Source organism: Lissotriton vulgaris, chromosome 7, assembly GCF_964263255.1.
Source record: "Lissotriton vulgaris chromosome 7, aLisVul1.2, whole genome shotgun sequence".
NCBI classification, from domain to species: Eukaryota; Metazoa; Chordata; class Amphibia; order Caudata; family Salamandridae; genus Lissotriton; species Lissotriton vulgaris.
The window spans coordinates 899,500,204-899,519,808 of record NC_141695.1 but is presented as its reverse complement, the minus strand read 5'-3'; the positions used below and the strand labels follow the sequence as shown (position 1 = coordinate 899,519,808).

Sequence of the window (19,605 nt, the reverse complement as noted above, 5' to 3'; positions counted from 1 at the left end):
CTGACTCTCACCATTACCTCACGAACACGCCACCGCGTCTTCCCTATGCACGCCTCTTATCTTAAGGTCCGAAGGTTAGGAAGGCCCTGCAGACTGCCACGACACATTACTTCGTGGAAAACGAGCCTACCGCGGCCTCGGCTGAGGTCCTATGGGAGGCTTATAAGACAGTCCTGAGGGGGCAAGCCATCAGCTCTGTAACATCACATAGACGGGAGCAGGCGGCTGACCACACGGCGCTCGAGCTCCGACTGCGCGAAACCACCACTGCCCACGAAGCGGACCCTACTGATGACACATTGCATGCACTCACACTGGCCCAGCGCATGTATACAGACCACGCTCGGCACATCACACAAGGCCATATCACAGACACACAAAATCGAGTATATGATGTTGGGGACAAGGCGGGGAAAATGTTGGCCTGGCTCGACAAAAGAGGGGGTAGCGCCAAGGGGATCCAACAGGTGGAAGACGAAGAGGGAAATACTCAGACTGACCCTGATCGAATAGTGGAGGCACTGGCTGCCCACTTTGAGAAAGTCTACACCCCGGAACGGGACGTCACTGCGATTGCAGCCCAAAGCGCACTATATGACTTGAACATCCCGGCACTACTACCGGAGGCTGCAGCTGAGCTTGAGGCGCCATTCACTGCTGACGAACTGCGGATCGCCATCGGGGCCCTCCATACGGGCAAGGCGTAGGGGCCAAACGGCATTCCAATCGAATGGTTTCAAGACCGCACTGACGTTCTAGGCCCATACCTGCTCCGAATGTACGAAGAATGCCGTGCTAAGGGGGTGCTCCCACTGGACCAACGAACGGCCACGATCGTGGCTATTCCTAAGCCCGGTAAGCCCCCGGAGGAATGCTCCTCGTACCGCCCTATATCTTTACTTAACGCGGAAAGCAAAATTCTAGCAAAGCTTTTGGCAAATCGTCTCATGCCCCATCTATCTGACCTTATTCACCCGGACCAGTCAGGGTTCATGCCCCACAGGAACACCTCGCTCAATCTCCGACGGGTGCATGGGGTGTTGGCTAAAGCGGATGACATAGGCGAGTCCGCGGTCATTTTGGCCCTTGATGCAAAAATGGCCTTTGACATGGTGGAGTGGGCCTATCTCTTTGAGGTTCTCCAATACATGGGATTCGGTCCCGTTTTCATCTCCTGGATCAAACTGCTATACACCGCACCAGTAGCACATGTGGTGGCGAACGGCCACATTTCGCACTCCTTCCCACTCAGGCGAGGCACCCGACAAGGATGCCCTCTCTCCCCCCTGCTATTTGCGCTATCACTGGAGCCCTTGGCGATCCGCATCAGGACTACCCCCTTGCTTAAAGGGATTACATGGGGGGAGGGTTGGGAGGACCGCATATCGCTTTATGCGGATGATATGCTGGTATATCTGACAGATCCCGATCACGGCATACCGGCTCTCTTGCACATTTGCAATGACCACGGAGAGGTGTCGAGCTACACTATCAATTGGAGTAAATCCGAATTGTATGCCCTGACGGGCAGCCACCCAACGGTTGGTCCACACTGCCCTCTGCGACTGGCCGGTTCCTCATTTAAATATCTTGGTATTCACGTCACGGGTGACCCGGCGGAATACGAAAAACTGAACCTAACGCCACCGCTGGACCGCCTCAAGCGAGATGCAAGCTTCTGGCAAGGATTACCGTTGACAATGCTGGGGAAAGCAGCCCTGTTTAAGATGAAGTCCCTGCCCCGCTTTCTATATATTCTGGACAATACCCCTTTTGCTGTGCCTCCAAGGTACTTCAAGAGGGTGGCGGCAGTGGTCTCTGGTCTGTTGTGGGGTAACCGCCCGGCGCGGATAGCTCACGCCAAGCTATGCAAGAGCTGGTACGAGGGTGGCATCGCACTTCCCAACCTCCACCTCTACTATTGGGCGGCCCAGCTTAGACCGATCAATCAATGGTTGCACGCATCGCAATCGGACCCAGCATTCCAGGCGGACAGGGCCCAGCTGGGTGCCAGCACCCTGCTGGCCCCGCTTTATGATAAACGAAAACTCAGGTCGCTGAAGGGGCCCACTAGGCTCACAGTAGCTACCTGGCATGCAGCCACCGCTGCGCTAGGGTGGAAAGGCACAATCACCAAGCTCACTCCACTCTGGGACTCACGTGCCTTGGGCAACCTTCGGACCAGTAAGGGATTCTCCCGCTGGGACGACATTGGCATTTCGACAGTGGGGGACATGTGGGACCGTGGGGCTATCATTACTTTTGACCGCCTGAGGGAACTCTATGACCTGGGGCCACATGAAACCTACCGATATGTCCAAATCCGTCACGCGTTATTGGCGGCTATTCCGGCGGAGTCAACTCTCCCCGAATCATCCCCGCTAGAGGATCGCCTCTTGACTGACTACATGGTGGAAAAGGCCACCTCCCTCACTTACCGGAAACTCCTTAACAATTCCCCAGACCCGCTAGTGCCTCTTAAGGAGAAATGGGAGCAAGACGTGGGCGAGATGGATGAGCACGAATGGAACGAGGCACTGGCATCCCCTAAGGATGCGGGCATATCATCTAGAATGAGACTCATCCAACTCAAAGTTCTGCACAGAACATATTACACCAGGACATTGCTTCACCGCATACAGCGAGCCCCTGACCCCTTCTGCTTGCGGGGTTGCGGGGAGGAGGGCACACTCTTCCACACATTTTGGGACTGCTCAGTTATACAATCCTATTGGCGTCAGGTCATGCGCACTGTGTCACAGGTGTTGGAGGTCTCAGTGCTCCCTGAACCTCGACGCTGCCTTCTCAATGTGTGGGAACCAACTGACTTGTCCCGGCATGGCCGCCTCTGGGTAACGCTAGGAATGATGGTGGCCAAGAGGGATATCGCGCAGCGCTGGGGGGTGGCGGGCCCACCGACGGCCTCACAATGGTGTGTAAATATGGACGGGGCCATGGTCACAGAACGGGCAGTGTATTTGAACAGGGCGTGCCCGGCCAAGTGGAACAAAGTGTGGTCCCCATGGAACACGTACCGGGGCGAGATTTGTGACCCACTTCCTGAAGATGATGCAATAGACTCAGACGAGGAAGACTGAATGGGCTGGGGGGGCTGAGTGATGCGGGGGGGTGCACCGGGAGGGGGCGGGGAGATAGAAAGGGACGGCTCACACTTTACCTAGCATGAAGGGCAACGGGCTGTTGGCCCTAACTCCGAATTACGCTCACATCTAACTGGCAATAAGTTTATTATACTGATCGTAATGTGACTTCCCGAAGTTTTGAATGTTTTTTCTTTAGGTATAAAACAAAAAATGAAAACCTCACACACCCAGCATGGAACATTCGCACTTTTCCTTCACAATTTGTTTCTGGATTCTACCTTCCCGTCCTCAAAGAATGCAGGCACAATTGTATAGTAATGATGATTTTTTCTTACTTGACATTTACTTGGCAGCCGGTCCAGTCGGGTTGTAGGCGACAAGCTGTGTAACAACTGTGAAGGTTCAATAAAGGTTTTCAAAAAAAAAAAAAAAAAAAACAATGATATTACAGAACTACACCATTCTCAGCCCTCTTTATTACATAGAAAGGCCGTAAAAGAGGGTTCCTCTTTTAGAGAATGCCTGATATTCGGGAATCATCAGAGGAATAGTCTCTTGCCCCGGGGGCATTTGCTCAATCCCCTTTTCCTCTGCCTCCAAAAATACAAAGCCAGCTGGTCCTCTTAACATCACAGGAACAGATCCTCTAGCTCAACTAAGGGTATTATAGGGTATTTGCGGTTGATGGATTTCTGTCTGCCCCATGCTGCTCGGATGCCCCTTGGGGCAGCAATGTGGCTGACAGAGCTCCTTAGGTTTCGAGTACAGTGAAGGTACATGCATAAGACTACTGTTTGAGGTGATGATTACCATAGGTCAGGTCAGCTAACTAGAGACGCTTTCCCTAAGGAAAGGTGAAAATGAGTTGTATTCAATTCTTTCTGAATTTCAGGCACTCTGTTTACCCTCTTAGGCACAGGGCCTGGGGAGTCCAGTATGACAGGGTCCTTAACTGTGGGTATCTGCCTCCTAGATTGGACATATACAGTTTTCACTTTTGTTCAGGAAGAGTTGGAGCAAGCAATTGAAACAGTCGGCTAGAAAAGTATTATATTACTTACCCTGTAAGCATCTGTTCTTGGCATGTAGAGCTGTTGATTCAGATCCTTGCATACTCCTGCCATCTAGTGTTGGGTCTGGATGTTTGCAAGTTGTGTTTCTTCGAAGAAGTCTTGTCCAGTCATGAGGTAAGGGGACTCCTCCTTTCAGTGATAGTGCGCAAGCGAACCAACTCCACTGTTAGATTGTTTTCCCGCAAGACGGTGAGAATGGAGTGAGTGAGTGTGGAACAGAGATGTCCTAGCGTATGTAATGTAAATAAAAAGAACAGCAGCAACCACAGGTGTCCGGGGAGGAGAGAGGGTGAATGTGAATCTACAGCTCTACATGCCAAGAACAGATGCTTACAGGGTAAGTAAGATAATCCGTTCGAAGCATGTGTGCTGTAGATACACATGCTTTGCATAGATTGTATAGCAGTATTCTCCCAAAGCGGTGGCTAACACGTGTGTGCTGCAGTTATTTGAAAAAAGGGGTTTCTTTTAGCACTTCTTGTCCTACATTCGCTTGTTGACGTGCTAATACACCCACACAATAATGTTTGGTAAATGTGTGTAATGTAGACCATGTAGCGGTCTTACATAGGTCAGCTATGGGAATGTTACCTAAAATTGCCATAGATGCTCCTATTTTGCAAGTAGAGTGTGCTCTAGGAGGTATAGTTAAAGTTATTTTGGCTTTAACATAGCAAGTTTGAATACATTTCACAATCCACCTAGAAATACCAGATTTAGAGATAAGATTTCCTTTATGAGGTGGAGTGAATGCAACTAAATGTTGTTTTGTTTTGCGAAAATCTTTTGTCCTATCAATATAGCATAACAATGCTCCTTTTACATCAAGAGTAAGTTGAGCCCTTTCTGCTACTTAATCAGGTTAAGTGAAGAACACCGGTAACTCAACTGATTGTTTAATATGACAAGCAGAAACTACATTTGGAAGAGTTTAGGGTTTGTACAAAAAACCACTCTATATTCATGAAGTTGAAAGAAGGGTTCTTCTATGGTTAATGTCTGCAACTCATCAACACGTCTCAGTGAAGGGATAGCAATCAGAAAGGTAACCTTCCATGGGAGAAATTGTAATGGACAATTGTGTAATGGTTTAAAGGGTGAACCCATAAGCCTTGTGAGAATAATGTTAAGGTGCCAGAGAGGTGCAGGTGGTACCCTGGGTGGTATTATTCTTTTAAGGCCTTCCATAAAAGCTTTAATTACTGGAACTTTGAACAGGGACAAATGTCTGTTTTTCAGATATGCAGCTACCGCTGCAAGATGCAATTGAATAGATGTATATGCTAAGCCAACTTGCTGTAGATGCAAAAGATAGGAATATGCTACTTACCAGTATGCATCTGTTCTTGGCATGTAGGGCTGCTGACATTAATATCTGCGTGTACATCGCCACCTAGTGTTGGGTCCGGATGATTGCACCTTGTTGTCCTGGAAAAGACTTCGAAGTATCACGAGATAGGTGACTCCTCCCTTGGACTACAGTGCGCATGGGCATCTTCTCCATCCTCAGATTGTTTTTCGCCATTGTGGCAGATATGGAGATAGTAAAGTAAGAGATGGCCATGCAAAAGATAATGCTGCAGCTGCTACAGGCACCGGGGAGGAAGGCGGGCGATATGAATGTCAGCAGCCCTACATGCCAAGAACAGATGCATACTGGTAAGTAGCATATTCCGTTCGAGGCATGTGGGCTGCTGAATTCATATCTGTGCATAGACTGAATAGCAGTATCTTCTCTAGCGGTGGTTACCTGTGCCAGCTGCAGCAGTTTGAAAAAGAGTTTTGAGGAAAACCTGGCCTACAGCAGCTTGCTGCTTTGCTTGCACGTCTACATAGTAGTGTTTTGTGAAGGTGTGTATGGTAGTCCATGTGGCTGCTCTACATATGTCTTCAAGAGGAATGTTCCCTAGGAAAGCCATAGATGGCCCCATTTTTCGCATAGAGTTTGGTCTCGGGCGGACAGTTAAAGTGCCTTTAGCCTTTTGGTAACATATTTGAATGCCTTTAACGATCCATCTGGCTATCCTGACTTTGATATTGGGTTTCCTTTATGTTGTGGTGAAAAAGCAACAAATAATTGCTTTGTTTCCTAAATGATTTCGTTCTGTCCACATAATAAAGCAGAGCTCTCTTTACATCCAGTGTGTGTAGGGCTCTTTCAGCTACTGACTGTGGATTTTGGAAGAACACTGGCAGTTCTATTGATTGATTAATATGGAAGTTGGATATGACCTTTGGCATAAACTTAGGGTTTGTTCTAAGAACCACCCTGTTAGCATGTACTTGCATGAAGGGTTCCTGAATTGTTAGTGCTTGTAACTCGCTAACTCGCCTGAGTGAGGTAATGGCAATCAAGAATGCCACCTTCCACGTTATGAATTGCAGTTCGCATGAGTGTAGAGGTTTGAAAGGAGGTCCCTTAAGTCTGGTAAGTATTTAGATTCCAGACTGGGGAAGGTGGGTGTCTTGGAGGGATCACCCTTTTAAGACCCTCCATAAAAGCTTTTATTGCTGGTACTCTAAACAGTGAAAAGGGTTGCCTGTTTTGAAGGTATGCTGCTATAGCCGCTAGGTGTAGTCTTATGGAAGAGTATGCTAGGTTGCATCTTTGAAGATGCAGCAGGTAACATATAATGTTCTGTATGGAAACATCTAAAGGGTTGATTTGGTTATTGTTGCAGTAAATAACACATCTCTTCCATTTAGCTGCATAGCACGCTCTTGTAGTTGGTCGCCTTGCCTCTTTAATGATGTTCATGTAGTCTGGAGGCAAGTTAAGGTATCCAAATTCTAAGACTTCAGGAGCCAGATCGCTAGGTTCATCTGATTGGGATCTGGGTGTCTGATTTCTCCATGGTTCGGAGATAGAAGATGGGATGCAAGGCGCAGCCTTTGATGAGAACTACTGAAAGTTCCAGGAACGTTGTGTATTTTGGCTGTCTCGCCCATGTAGGAGCAACTAGGATCAGTGTGAGTGACTGTTGCCGCAGTTTGCGTGCCACCAGCGGAATTAGTGGTGCTGGGGGAAAAGCGTACGCAAATCTGCCTGACCAGTTCATCCATATCGCATTGCCTTGTGACAACAGATGAGGGAACCTGGCGGCAAAGTACTGGCATTTTGAGTTTTCGTTTGTGGCAAACAGGTCTATCTCTGGGTGCCCCCACTGCCTGAAGAATGGTTGGAGAACTTGGGGGTGAATCTCACATTCGTGTAGTTGCTGGCTGTGCCTGCTGAGCAGGTCTGCAATCTGATTGTCTTTCCCTGGTAGGTGTTCTGCCAGGAGAAAGATATCTTTTGTAATTTCCCACTTCCATATACTCTGTGCTAAGTGGGACAGTTGTGGAGAGTGTGTTCCTCCCTGTTTCTGAATATAATACATTGCTGTCATGTTGTCCGTCCGGATCAACACAGTCTTGCTGTACACGTATTTTTGGAATGCTTTCAGGGCTAGCAATATCACTAGCAACTCTAGTTGGTTGATATGCAGTTTCTTTGTTTGTTTGTCCAGAGCCCTTGTACTGTGTAGTGAAGGAGGTGGGCTCCCCAGCCTGTCAGTGATGCGTCTGCTGTTAGTACTAGTTGTGAAACCGGCTCTTGGAACTGTCGCCCCTTGGAAAGGTTTTGTTGGTTCCACCACTGCAGAGAATTGTGAGCGCGACTGTCTACCAACACTAGGTCTTTTAGTTGTCCTTGAGCCTGGTTCCACTGCCGTGCTAGGCATTCTTGCAATGGACGCATTTGAAGTCTGGCATGGGTGACAATGAATATGCAGGAGGCCATCATGCCTAGGAGCTGCATGAAGACTCGAGCTGGAAGAGAGTGTTGTGGCAGAAATTTGCGAATGAGCATCTGCATGCTGGCTATCCTCGCTGAGTTTGGGTATGCCTTTGCCACTGAGGTATCTATAGTCGCTCCCAGATATTGTTGTATGTGGGATGGTTGTAGAAGCGATTTTGGGTAGTTTATCGAAAACCCTAGGCTGTGTAGCAGCTGAAGTGTTTGAGATGTGTCTCTTGCACACTGTTGGTACGATTTTGCTTGTATCAGCCAATCGTCTAGGTACGGGAACACATGGATGTGTTGCCTCCTGAGATGTGCAGCTACTGTCGCTAAGCATTTTGTAAACACTCTTTGAGGCGTGTTCACCCCGAAGGGGAGAACCTTGAATTGGTAGTGTTGACCTTCTATTGTGAACCTGAGATGTTTTCTGTGAGCTAAATGGATGGGTATGTGAAAATATGCGTCCTTGAGGTCCGATGTTGCTAGGAAGTCTCCTTGCTGTAGCAACAGGAGCACTTGCTGTAGTGTGATCATATGAAAGTGTTCCGACAGTATGTATTGATTTAGGAGTCTGAGGTCCAATATTGGTCTGAGTGAACCGTCCTTCTTGGTAATAAGGAAGTATAGGGAGTATACTCCTGTCCCTTGATGTTGGAAAGGGACTGGCTCTATGGCCCCCTTTCCCAGCATGCATTTCACCTCTTGTTGTAGCAGAGTGATGTGTTCTTTGGACATAGGACGGTGTCTGGGTGGTATGTTTGGTGGGGTAGAGGTGAGTTCTAGGCAATAACCATACTGGATAATTTGTCTCACCCACTTGTCCGTGGTAATTGCGTTCGACAGGTAGAATTGTTGGAGCCTGCCTCCGACCGGTGTTAGGTGGTCTGGAGGTAGCGTGATGAAGTCACTGTTTTGTGGCAGTGGAGGCTCTGGTGTTATTGTCTCCACGTCCTCTTCCCTTGTTATTGTTGCCCCTATAACCTCCTCTGTTGGAGTTCTTGTTAAAGGAACCTTGGGTGTTGCCTTTGTATGTAGATGAGGTCTGTGAAGTATTGCCTTGTGTAGCTGCTCTGTATGAGGCGCGTCGAAAGGAACCTCTGTGTTGCTGAAACTGCAATGCACCCATTGATTTTGCAGTTTCTGTGTCTTTCTTCATTTTGTCTAGAATGGTGTCAACTGCAGGGCCAAAAAGGAAGTCTTGATTGACTGGTTGGTTAAGAATTGTGGACTGCCCCTCGTTCTTAAAACCCGAAATACGCAGCCATGCATGTCGTCGTAGTAGAACGCTAGTGCTAATAGATCTGGCTGCAGTGTCGGCTGCGTCAAGCGCACATTTGATGGAGGAGTTTGTAATAAATTTTCCCTCCTGTATGAGGTCATTAGCTTGGGCTTTAAAAGGCTCAGGCAGATGTTGCATTAAGCTTGCAGGCTGGTCATAGTGTGCTCTGTCATAACGAGCTAGCAGAGCTTGTGTATTTGCAATTCTCCATGAATTGAAAGCCTGTGATTCTACCCTTTTACCCGAGGCCTCTAGTATTTTGGACTCTTTATCAGGAGGAGGAGCCTCCCCTGTTGTCTGTGAGTTGGCCCTTTTGCGTGCATTAGCCACTGCCAGTGAGTCTAATGGTAACTGACCTCTCATATAGGTAGGGTTTGTAGGGGCTGCTTTATATATCTTATCAATCCTAGGATTGATTACGCGTGCCTTGGCTGTATCTTTAAATATATCAGGCGCATGTTGTAATACCCACTTGAGCATAGGAAGTGTTCTGACGTTTTTTTCCGAAGTACAGAAAGTGTCAAATAAGAAGTCTTCTTCTATAGGGTCATTGTGCATGTCAACGTTGTGGTACTGCGCTGCTCTGTCTATTAGTTGGTTGAAGACAATGGTGTCGTCAGTAGGTGACAGCTTTGTTGGGTATGGGGACGTCAGGGATGGGATGCATGTCATATGGGTCAGTTGGTTCCCCCCATGGTTCATTTTGGGGGTTAGGATCCTCTGGATAGTCATAATCATGCTGAGGATCTTCCCCTGTGTCTCCATCATTGTCCCCTGTGGCCGGGTGACGGGACAAGATGAGGGCACGAATGAATGCATGGACTGGTGGACAACTGACGTACGTTCCATCCCCTCTCTTCCACCGTACCAGGGTACTTGGGAAACCGAGTCCGAAGAATGGTGGAACCAGCATCAGAAAGGAATAGAGGAGGGCGCCTTTAACTGTGTCGACAGGGAGGCAGGGACACGCCCCCTTATGACGCGCTGCACTGCGGATTGGACATAAGCCCGGAAGAAGAAGGAACGGGGTGTTCCTACACCGAGAAGAGTGGAGAGAAGAGAGGAGAGCGAGCTGAGTACGAGGAGGACCTCACTACCCGGGTACCCGTTGAGACATTGACTCAACAGAACTCCCCACTAATAGAGTCTTCTTTCCTCCGCATGTGGCGCTGGGATGCGAGGAGAGGAGAAGAAGCGGTCAGCGAAGACCCTGGACAGAGACTGACCAGCCCCCGAAGGCCCCGCTCCCTACAAGCTTCTATAGACCCGGCTGCGGTATCACGAGAAAAGCAGTTTTTCAGGAAGAAAAAGACTTTCATAAAAATAAAGCCTTATTTACCCCGTACCTGTCTCCGTGCCCCTTCATCAACCCGCCACATCCCCATAGTGTGAAGGAGATTAAGGAGCCAAAGGCGTAGTAGGCATAGTGGGATAGAAAGGAATGAAGGGTCTAGCGGGAGAAGTCCCAAAGTCCTTTTTCTTTAGAGGAATGGGGGAATGCAGGATTGTGACTTTACCAGTCTCAGGATTAATGTATATTTTAGCCTGGTCGTCTGATGGATCTGGATGGAAGAGTTCTTCTTCCACCGTCCGTGGCTGTGTCTTTGATTTCTTTGGCTTAGTCTATTTTGGATCGACTATTGCCTCTGGGTCGATACCCCCTTCTGTGTTGACGACTTTTGATGGCTTATTGGTTTTTCTCGGCTCGGACTCTTTGGTCGGGTCGACGAGTGATTTCAGGTCGACCGGCTTTTTCAGTTTGACGCGCTTTTTGTACTCGACAGGTTTTTTCAGTTGACTGTCCTTTGTCGAGTCGATGGCTTTTTTGGGATCGACCGGTCTTTTTGGAGCACTTGTCTTTGGTTCGATAGCCTTCTCCGGCTGGATCACAGGCTTCGATACAGCACTCTTTACGTTGGCGACCTTCTTTCGTTCGGCGACCTTAGGCACAGCGGGCTTTTTTTGCTCGACGGCCTTCTTCGGGTCGGCGCCCTTCGGCTCGGTTGCCTTCTTTGGCTCGACGGGGTCTTTTTAGGTTCGGCGCCTTTTGGCTCGATGGCCTTCTTTGGGTCGACGGCCTTCTTTGGGTCGACGGCCTTTTTCGGGTCGACGCTTTTAGGCTGTACCGTGTATGGTGCAGTGCACAGGTTCTTAGTTTCTCTCTCTAAGTTTGCAGTCTGGGTGTCTTGTATGGTTACATGCTGTTAGTTATTCAACAATTATTTTTTTAACTGCTCGCCCCCATTTTGTCTGTCTGCACCACCCAGTCTGTTGTTTTTAACGGCTTAGTCTCCCCCTCTCGCTTCCACCCAAAACCTTGTCCGTTACTGTGGTTGGCCAGCCTAAACAACTGTTATTACCTTCTCCTACCGTGTCTGCTGTTGCTAGTCCTAAACTGGAAAAGGTTTGCTCTCTTTATGCTCTGTGGCTAACATTGTTGTGCCGAGGAATTGGATTGAAGTTGGTACAACCATCAAGCATTCAGACTTGGCATCATGTGCTGACTGGGCTTCTATTGGGAGTGGGATCGAAACAGTGCCTGGCTTCTTGTTGGAGCAGAGACCTATCTGTTTGCACCCCAAAAAGGAATCAGATACTTATTTGATTTTTCTGAGGCCAAGAAAAATATCAAACACTGTGGTTCCTAGCTGCGGCACAGATGGCTCTTCTGAGTTTTTCTTAGGGCCTGATTACGACTTTGGCGGTGCGGGAGCAGGCCGCCACCCTGCTATGCCAAAGCTCACTGCTGGTCGCCTGCCAGTTGACAAATATTTTTGCAGTCTGGGGGCGGTACTTTGGCATTCCCATGGTGGTGCCTTTCAAAAAGGCACAGCAATGGGAACCTCAAAGGCCGCTCCTGCATGGCATGGACTGCTAAGTCCATGCCGTGCCGGAACAGGGGGTGCATGCACACAAGGAGGCACACCATGTGCCCCCTCGATTGTATCCTCAGGCCCAGAGGCCCTATCGGGCCCCCTTCGTTTCCCCATCACACTTTTCATGGCCGACTCACCACTGTGAAAAGTGGGGTGGCGTGGAAACTCATAATATGCTTGGTGCTACTGCAACTGCCCCGCCAAGCATATTGCAGCCTCAGGAACGCCGTGCCACTGCCAAGGATCGCGGATCTCCGGCGGTTCCCTCACGGTCCGACCACCGCACTCGTAATGTGGTAGTCAGACCACTGCTGCGGCAGTCCATGACTGCAAGTCCACCATGTGTTCGGGACCGTCTAACTAAAATCAGGCCCTTAGTCTAAGAAGAAATTCAAGGTAAGTTTAGCACCTTGCAGGGGTACATACACGCTGACATCACTGATTTGTTTTTTTTAAAACAGATTTTATTGTATTTTTTAACAGGTAAATATCTTACATTTTCATTAATGGCGCATCTGTGTCATACTTCAATGTTTATATGACAATTAACTGTCATCCAACGTCAGTATTCAATTTTCTAAATCGCCCCCACCCATCCCATTCCATTCCCCCCTGCTTGAGTCGTGTCCCGTTGTTCCCTGCTGTGTCCATTTCTGGCCGAAAACTGCTCGGGTATGGGACTGCATGTCCCTCCTCTCCTTAAATAATATAGCCAACAGTGGGGGATGGGTACACAGGGCCCAAAATGGGCTAGAGAGGGGGCCTAACTCACGCTCCTCCTCATATAATTAAAGAAAAGAGGCAGCCGCCATTTTTTGTTTTTGCTGCAATCCCTTCTTAACAGGGGAATAAGTCTCGGAGTCCTCTAATGGCAGCCAGCAACATTTTTCTTACATTGCTGGTAGACAATCAGAGTGCTCACTCCCGCTGGAGTCTGACTCCTGTGGGAGCAATTTGGCCGAAGGAAAAGAAAATCCCAGGGCCAATAAATGCGCAAACATTTGTAATAGGTGCTCCAGCACGCCTCTCGCAAGCCTCTCATAGACCCAACTGCCCAAATATACAAGTTTGCTGGTACTCAACGGATTTCCACCAAATCACAAAAAGCACAAGCTGCGGACCATGATCTAGCTTCCTGTCAAATTTGGTGTAATTCCGTTCAGCAGTTTCTGCTATTGTGCTTCTTAAAGAAGTCTATGGAAAATGCGTGAGGATTTAACGCTTTGAGGATCCCCCATTTTTCTCGCTTCCCGTTGGATGGATCGCCCTGAAACTTTTGTTGCACAAACTAGGCCAAAAATAGCACTTTTTGGGGGAAAGTTTCATCAAATGGTCTCAAAGTTAATAGCAACACAAAAATGCATTTCCTATGGAAGTGCTGACCTAACTAGAACTATTCCGTGGCGACCCCCACTGGGTAATTTGAGTTATATATATTGTATTGTATGGAATTGTAATTGCATTTGTATAGCGCTTACTAACCCTGACGAGGCGGTGAATCGCTTTTTCGGCGAGTAGCACGCTACTCCGGGACCCATAGAGGATTAGTGTTGAATTAGTATAGTGGAACATGCAAGTAAATTTTTCAATTGGTGGATATGTTAGTCAGTTATTTGGATTCGGAAGGACAGCAGAAGGAAAGAAGAGGAAGAAAGGTTTGTATTCCTATAGCGCTTGTTACCCCTGATGGGGTGTGGAGGCACTTTTTTTGGCGAGTAGCACGCTACTCCGGAAACCCATAAAGGATTAGTGGTGAATTAGTATGGTGAATAATGAAAGTAATTTGAGTGGTGGACATTAGTCAGTTATTTGGAGTGAGAAGGATAGCGGAGGTATTAGAATGGAAGGAAAGATTTGCATTCATATAGCACCTGTTACCCCTAATGGGGTGTTGAAGCACTTTTCTGGCGAGTAGCACACTACTCCAGAGCCCACAAAGGATTAGTGTTGAAAATTAGTATAGTGAAATATGAAGTAATTTGAGCGGTGGATATGTCAGTCAGTTATTTGGATTGAGAAGGGTTAGGTAGGGGTAGAAAAGGGAAAAAGGTTTGCATTTATATAGCGCTTGTAACCCTGATAGGGTGTTGAAATATATATATATATATATATATATATATATATATATATATATATATATACACATACACACACACACACATACCTTTATACACATATTCATACATACATACATCATTAGTGCAGAGGAAGTCTTAAGTACACTTCTGGATCCAAAAAAAGCCTGGTACTGATGTGTGAACTGACACCTCCCATTTTTTTAAAACCAAGGTCCGTTCTAAAATATTCAATTAAAAAATGCAAACCTAAATCAACTAAGCCAAGCACACAACATAGAACAGAAGTGGCTCAGTGCCTTGCCTCGTGTGCGTACATGCTAGTGTTAAGTGTTGCCATTTGAATGCAGCATTGCGTTGTTACACTTTGTAAAAGTTGCACTGTCATGGGCTTGGTTTGTACAACTATCCAGCATTTATTTAGTACACAACCGCTATGATTCAATGTTTTTAATAATGCTAAACAGCATGTTCCCGACTTTTCCAAATTCCAATCTAATGTTCATAGCTCAATCCTACACCAAACCTTGCCCAGCCCGTCCAGTGTCCTTTTTAGGTGGCTACAATATGTCGCTTGTTGAGAAACCTCAGTCTCTCATTCTATTGTTTTTTAACTGAGCCACGCCCTACTGGAACCTCAGTGAGTAGTTCTCACTGCTCTGCATAACTCATGCAAAGGTTCGAATCCGAGCTGTGCAACCCAGACATTTATTGTTTAGGTTGATAAAACAGAGGTTAATTTTTCACAGTGCTGTGAAATAGAAAATGTGTGGGAGCAAGTATTGACGCAGAGAAATACATCTCTCTACATATTGGCTAAACCTTAAAATATATTTTAAAGGCGCATGCCATGCTATTTGAGGATGCCACGCGCAGCCTAAAACTCTACTCTGACGGCGTGTTGTTCTTGAAGCTTCTGAGCACTACTGCGGTGTTTGGCCTGTCGCGAAGGGGCTAATTGAATCATGGCAACAGTCAATCCAGCAGGCGTGTTTTAATGCGAGTACATTTGAATGCAGAAAAAAAGAACAGTTTGCTTTCCAAATGGCCCCTCAACGGACGATAATCTCATCAAATGGCAACAAGCACAGACATCCTGACTCCACCAGAGTGGCTTCGGCGCTCTCTTCGAGTCAGTGATCGCTATCTAGCACGAAAACACATCTGCGATCAGATTAGGCACCGGCAGGATGTGACGCCCACCGCAGGGTCCTCGTAAATATTTTAGCGTTGCCCCGGCCGTTGCAACAGAACTTGCCATCTTGTTCACACGACCCTCAACAAGAAAAAAACATTTCCGGCAAACTCACTCTTCATCTCCTACCCGGTAATATATCCTCAACAAGAGAATGTCTTCAGATTCAAGACAGCCAAGAAGCTGGAACATCACAATCCATATCTATTCAAGGTCGTGCATTAGTGTGCCCTGTGTGCCCAAAGGAGAACGTGAAGCCACACATTTACGCAAACAGGAAACATAATTAGCTCGATCCAAGTGAGGTAGAAGTACTTTGAGACAACCATCCCGAAAAGGAAATCAACAGCGGTGTTGCAATCTATGTATGTCAAACAACACCTACAATGAGCAAGAATCAACCTTTCCACAAAGAGTGAGCCAGTCACCTGGAGCTTCAGAAGCAGGGCATGAAAAATAGCCATTGGTTCTGTAACATGGGCGGTGGATTGAGCCAGAGACAAAGGCTACAAATCACTAAAGAGACACTGGAAAGAAATATAGTTCAAGGAGCAAATGGTTTGGTTCCTTATAGATGAAAGGTGAAGAGGTAGTGGCAAGAATGCTCGGATGGAGGAGTTCCAGGTCTTGAGTCAGGGACCATTACAGGATTAGTACAAGGTGTGTGCTTTATTGAAGGTCTTGAGCGTCAGAGATGACTAGACCTTCAAAGAGCTACAGTTTCTTGGCTAGGTAGTGTGTAATCGTGTTGCAGGAGTTTGCAATGATGCATGCTATCTTCTACGTCGTTCTACCTTCAATTGGAAACCAGCTCAGAGAGTTGAGGGCTGGGCACCAATGCCATAAAGTCGATCATATTTAACAACAAGGGGTGGTGATGGACAGAGTTTCTGAATTAAGCAGAATACTCTCACCCAGTCAAGAGATCAGGGCTAGATCCAACACCGTTTTTTAGCTCACTGCACCATCCCAGCTCAGAACCTGGCTACATGCAAATTAGTCTGTCCCTGGCCCAGTGCATCATGGGAACAGGGCAGACCAAACTACCAAGCCAATTCTTTTACTGGAAAGGAAACAAGCTTCCGGGGACCAATTTCTGGCATTACAGCCTTCTTCGGCCCGGCTTGCTTGAATCCTGATGGTGCAGTGAGCAAGGGACTCATGTCTGAGCATACCCTACCACGCTTATGGTGGACAAAACGATTCAGAAAAAGGGGGTGGTGATGGACAGAGCATCTGAATTAAGCAGAATACTCGTACCCAGTCAACAGATCAGGGCTTGATCCATCACCGTTTTTTAGCTCACTGCACCATCCCAGCTCAGAACCTGGCTACATGCAAATTAGTCTGTTCCGGGCCCAGTGCAGACCAAACTACCAAGCCAATTCTTTTACTGGAAAGGAAACAAGCTTCCGGGGACCGGTTTCTGGCATTACAGCCGTCTTCGGCCCGGCTTGCATATAGCCATGTTCTGAGCTGGGATGGTGCAGTGAGATGAATAACGGTGATGGATCAAGCCCTGATCTTTGGACTGGGTAAGAGTGGTCTGCTTAATTCAGACCCTCTGTTCATCACCACCCCCTTTTCTAAATCGTTTTTGGCCACTATAGGTGTGGCAGGGTATCCCTTTCTCACTGCACCATCAGGATTCAAGCAAGCCGGGCCGAAGACGGCTGAAATACCAGAAACCGGTCCCCGGTAGCTTGTCTCCTTTCTGGTGAAGAATTGGCTTGGTAGTTTAGTCTGCCCTGTTCCCATGATGCACTGGGCCAGGGACAGACTGATTTGCATATAGCCAGGTTCTGAGCTGGGATGGTGCAGTGAGATAAATAACGGTGATGGATCAAGCCCTGATCTTTGGACTGGGTAAGAGTGGTCTGCTTAATTCAGACACTCTGTTCATCACCAGCCCCTTTTCTGAATCGTAAAGTCGATCATAAGCATGCCACAAGTGACAATGGTTCTGCGATGCAAAGGTTTCAACCAATCAGTGTTGACATCTGGTATGGCATGGTATTAGGATGGTATAGGCAAGAGGCAGTTCATGGATCAGGATCTAGGGCAATTAGCACAGCAAAGTATAAGTGGAAGGAGCCCCAAAAAGGAAGGCTGAATGCCACCGGGAAGAGGCAGGACAGCAGCTGAGCAGCAGGAAAAGAAGAAAGTGGGGCATGGTGGTAGCTGGGAGAGGCAAGGGTGGGATTAGTCATGGACAAGGCAAAAAACAAAATGAAGAAAAACGGTAGGAAAGGAAGGGAAGGCTGGGAAAGTGAGAAGTTGGTGGAGAGTAGTGAGTGAGAAGTGGATCTGGGGGAAGAGGAGAACTGAGAAAGAGCAGTTGCGCGGCGCTAGAGAAGAGAGTTGATTGGTGACTAGGAAGGTGGGGTTCAGTATGGGGCAGACTAGGGAAGAAGAGATTGGAGTTAGGTGCTAGGGGGGATGTCAGAAAGGGATAGTGGCATGCAGCAAGAGGGAGGGAGGGGCAGATGTAATGAGGACAAGAGGAAAGATAACAGACAGACTGAGCTGAAAGAGGGATTGCAGGTGTGTTAAGCTATCTTGGAAGGTATGGGGTGCAGCGAGTCAGGTACGGGTGTGAGTGCAATAGGAGGAAAGCTACTGCAGAGAAGAATGGCACAATGGTGGAGAATAGTCCAGGCATGTCAAGGACAGGCCGCTCAGTCTAGAGTGGCTGGACAAGAAGGCAGTATGGGATTTTACGAACCAGCCTAGGGACATGAGACACTCACATTCAGATGGGTCGGGTTGGCAGTTAGCTTGGCAGCACTGTAGGAGAGTAGGATCTGCTTACTATGGTTACCCCCACTTTCTGCTGGTGTTTCACAGTTTTTTTTACTTTAGTCTGGGCTGGGGCCCTGCTAACCAGGACCCCAGCTTAGCTGCTTCCTCTAAAATGATTGCATGTACTTTAGGTACACTCCAGATTGGTTACTGGGGTACCCTTGTGAGTCCCTAGTATATGGTACCTTAGGTACTAAGGGCATAGGTACACCAGATGCCTACCAGGGGCGGACGTATGTATTAAGCCACCCCTGGGAAGCCTTCCAAAATAGCACCACAGGTCTGCTACTGCAGCCTGGGTAAGGTGGTGCATGCACCCCTTACTAAGATATAGGTTACCTATATCTACCTTTAAACACTGACACATATAAACCTATAAATCACTCCTTTGGCAGGCCTTATCAATCCTGAAGACAGAGTGCTTGGTTTTGTGTGAGACGGTGCCCATGCATGAGCAGGACCCCTCTGCAGGTTTCGGAATCTACTCTTTGAAGCTATTCTGTGATGCAGCCAGACCATATACTCTTAAGTGCATTATATCCTTGCGGTAAATCCTAACTTTGGAATGGCTGCATGGAAACATGTCGTGTTTGGAATCCTACCCCCCCCCCCCGCCAGAACTAGGGGTAGAATTCCACCCTTCTAGAGGGAAAAGACATGTACACACTTACCTAACCGGTAATAGTTTAAAAGAGCCCCAGCATCACAAAATGGTTGCTGCAGCCACAGACACAAGACTGACTACTGCTGAGACTGCTACTGGACGAAACTCCGGCAGGGGAGGCCTGGACAATAGGTTTCCTGTCACAGGGAGGTGTAACCACCTCCCATACAGGCTTTAGTGTATTGAGGCTGGGTGGGTGGGTGCATTCATAGAATGCTTTTCAGACAGTGCCGGGGGCACACTTGGTGTTCCTGTGCATATCCCAGTTCAAACCGGTTGCAGGGCCACTCAACCCCTACTCTGGCGCGAAACTGGACAAAGGGAAAAGGGTGTAGCCACCCTATTCCCTGAATCCTCCCCTAGGAGGGTCCCCAGAGTATGTCCAACCCCCTAATTTAGTATAAGTATGGGACCCCAGTCCTTAGGACTTCAGATTACACCTGGACGAACCTCTGCAACATATCCTGGAACTTCGACATTCTACATGACTAGAAGACGGAAGAATCTCCCATGGGGTCTAGGAATGACTCCTCTGCTCAAGCAGGCACCAAAGAAGCATCTTGCCGGACGGCATCTCCGAGGCTCCCACCGGTCCCCAAAGTATTTGCGACTCAGTATACGGACTTCCAGACTTTTCAGAGGCTGACACGAGATTCCAGCAATGCTGAGACCCGCAGCCCTCACCAGTGACGTGGGACCGGAACTCCTGGACACCGTGCACAGTTGCTAGTGCATCCACTTCCCAAACATTCCCGA

General features: G+C 47.9%; 1 protein-coding gene across 8 annotated transcripts in view; it reads right to left on the bottom strand.

Annotated features, from left to right (window-relative positions):
* Positions 1-19,605, bottom strand: part of RNF130 (ring finger protein 130) — an 839,118-nt gene that overhangs the window by 252,941 nt on the left and 566,572 nt on the right. The window lies entirely within an intron of this gene.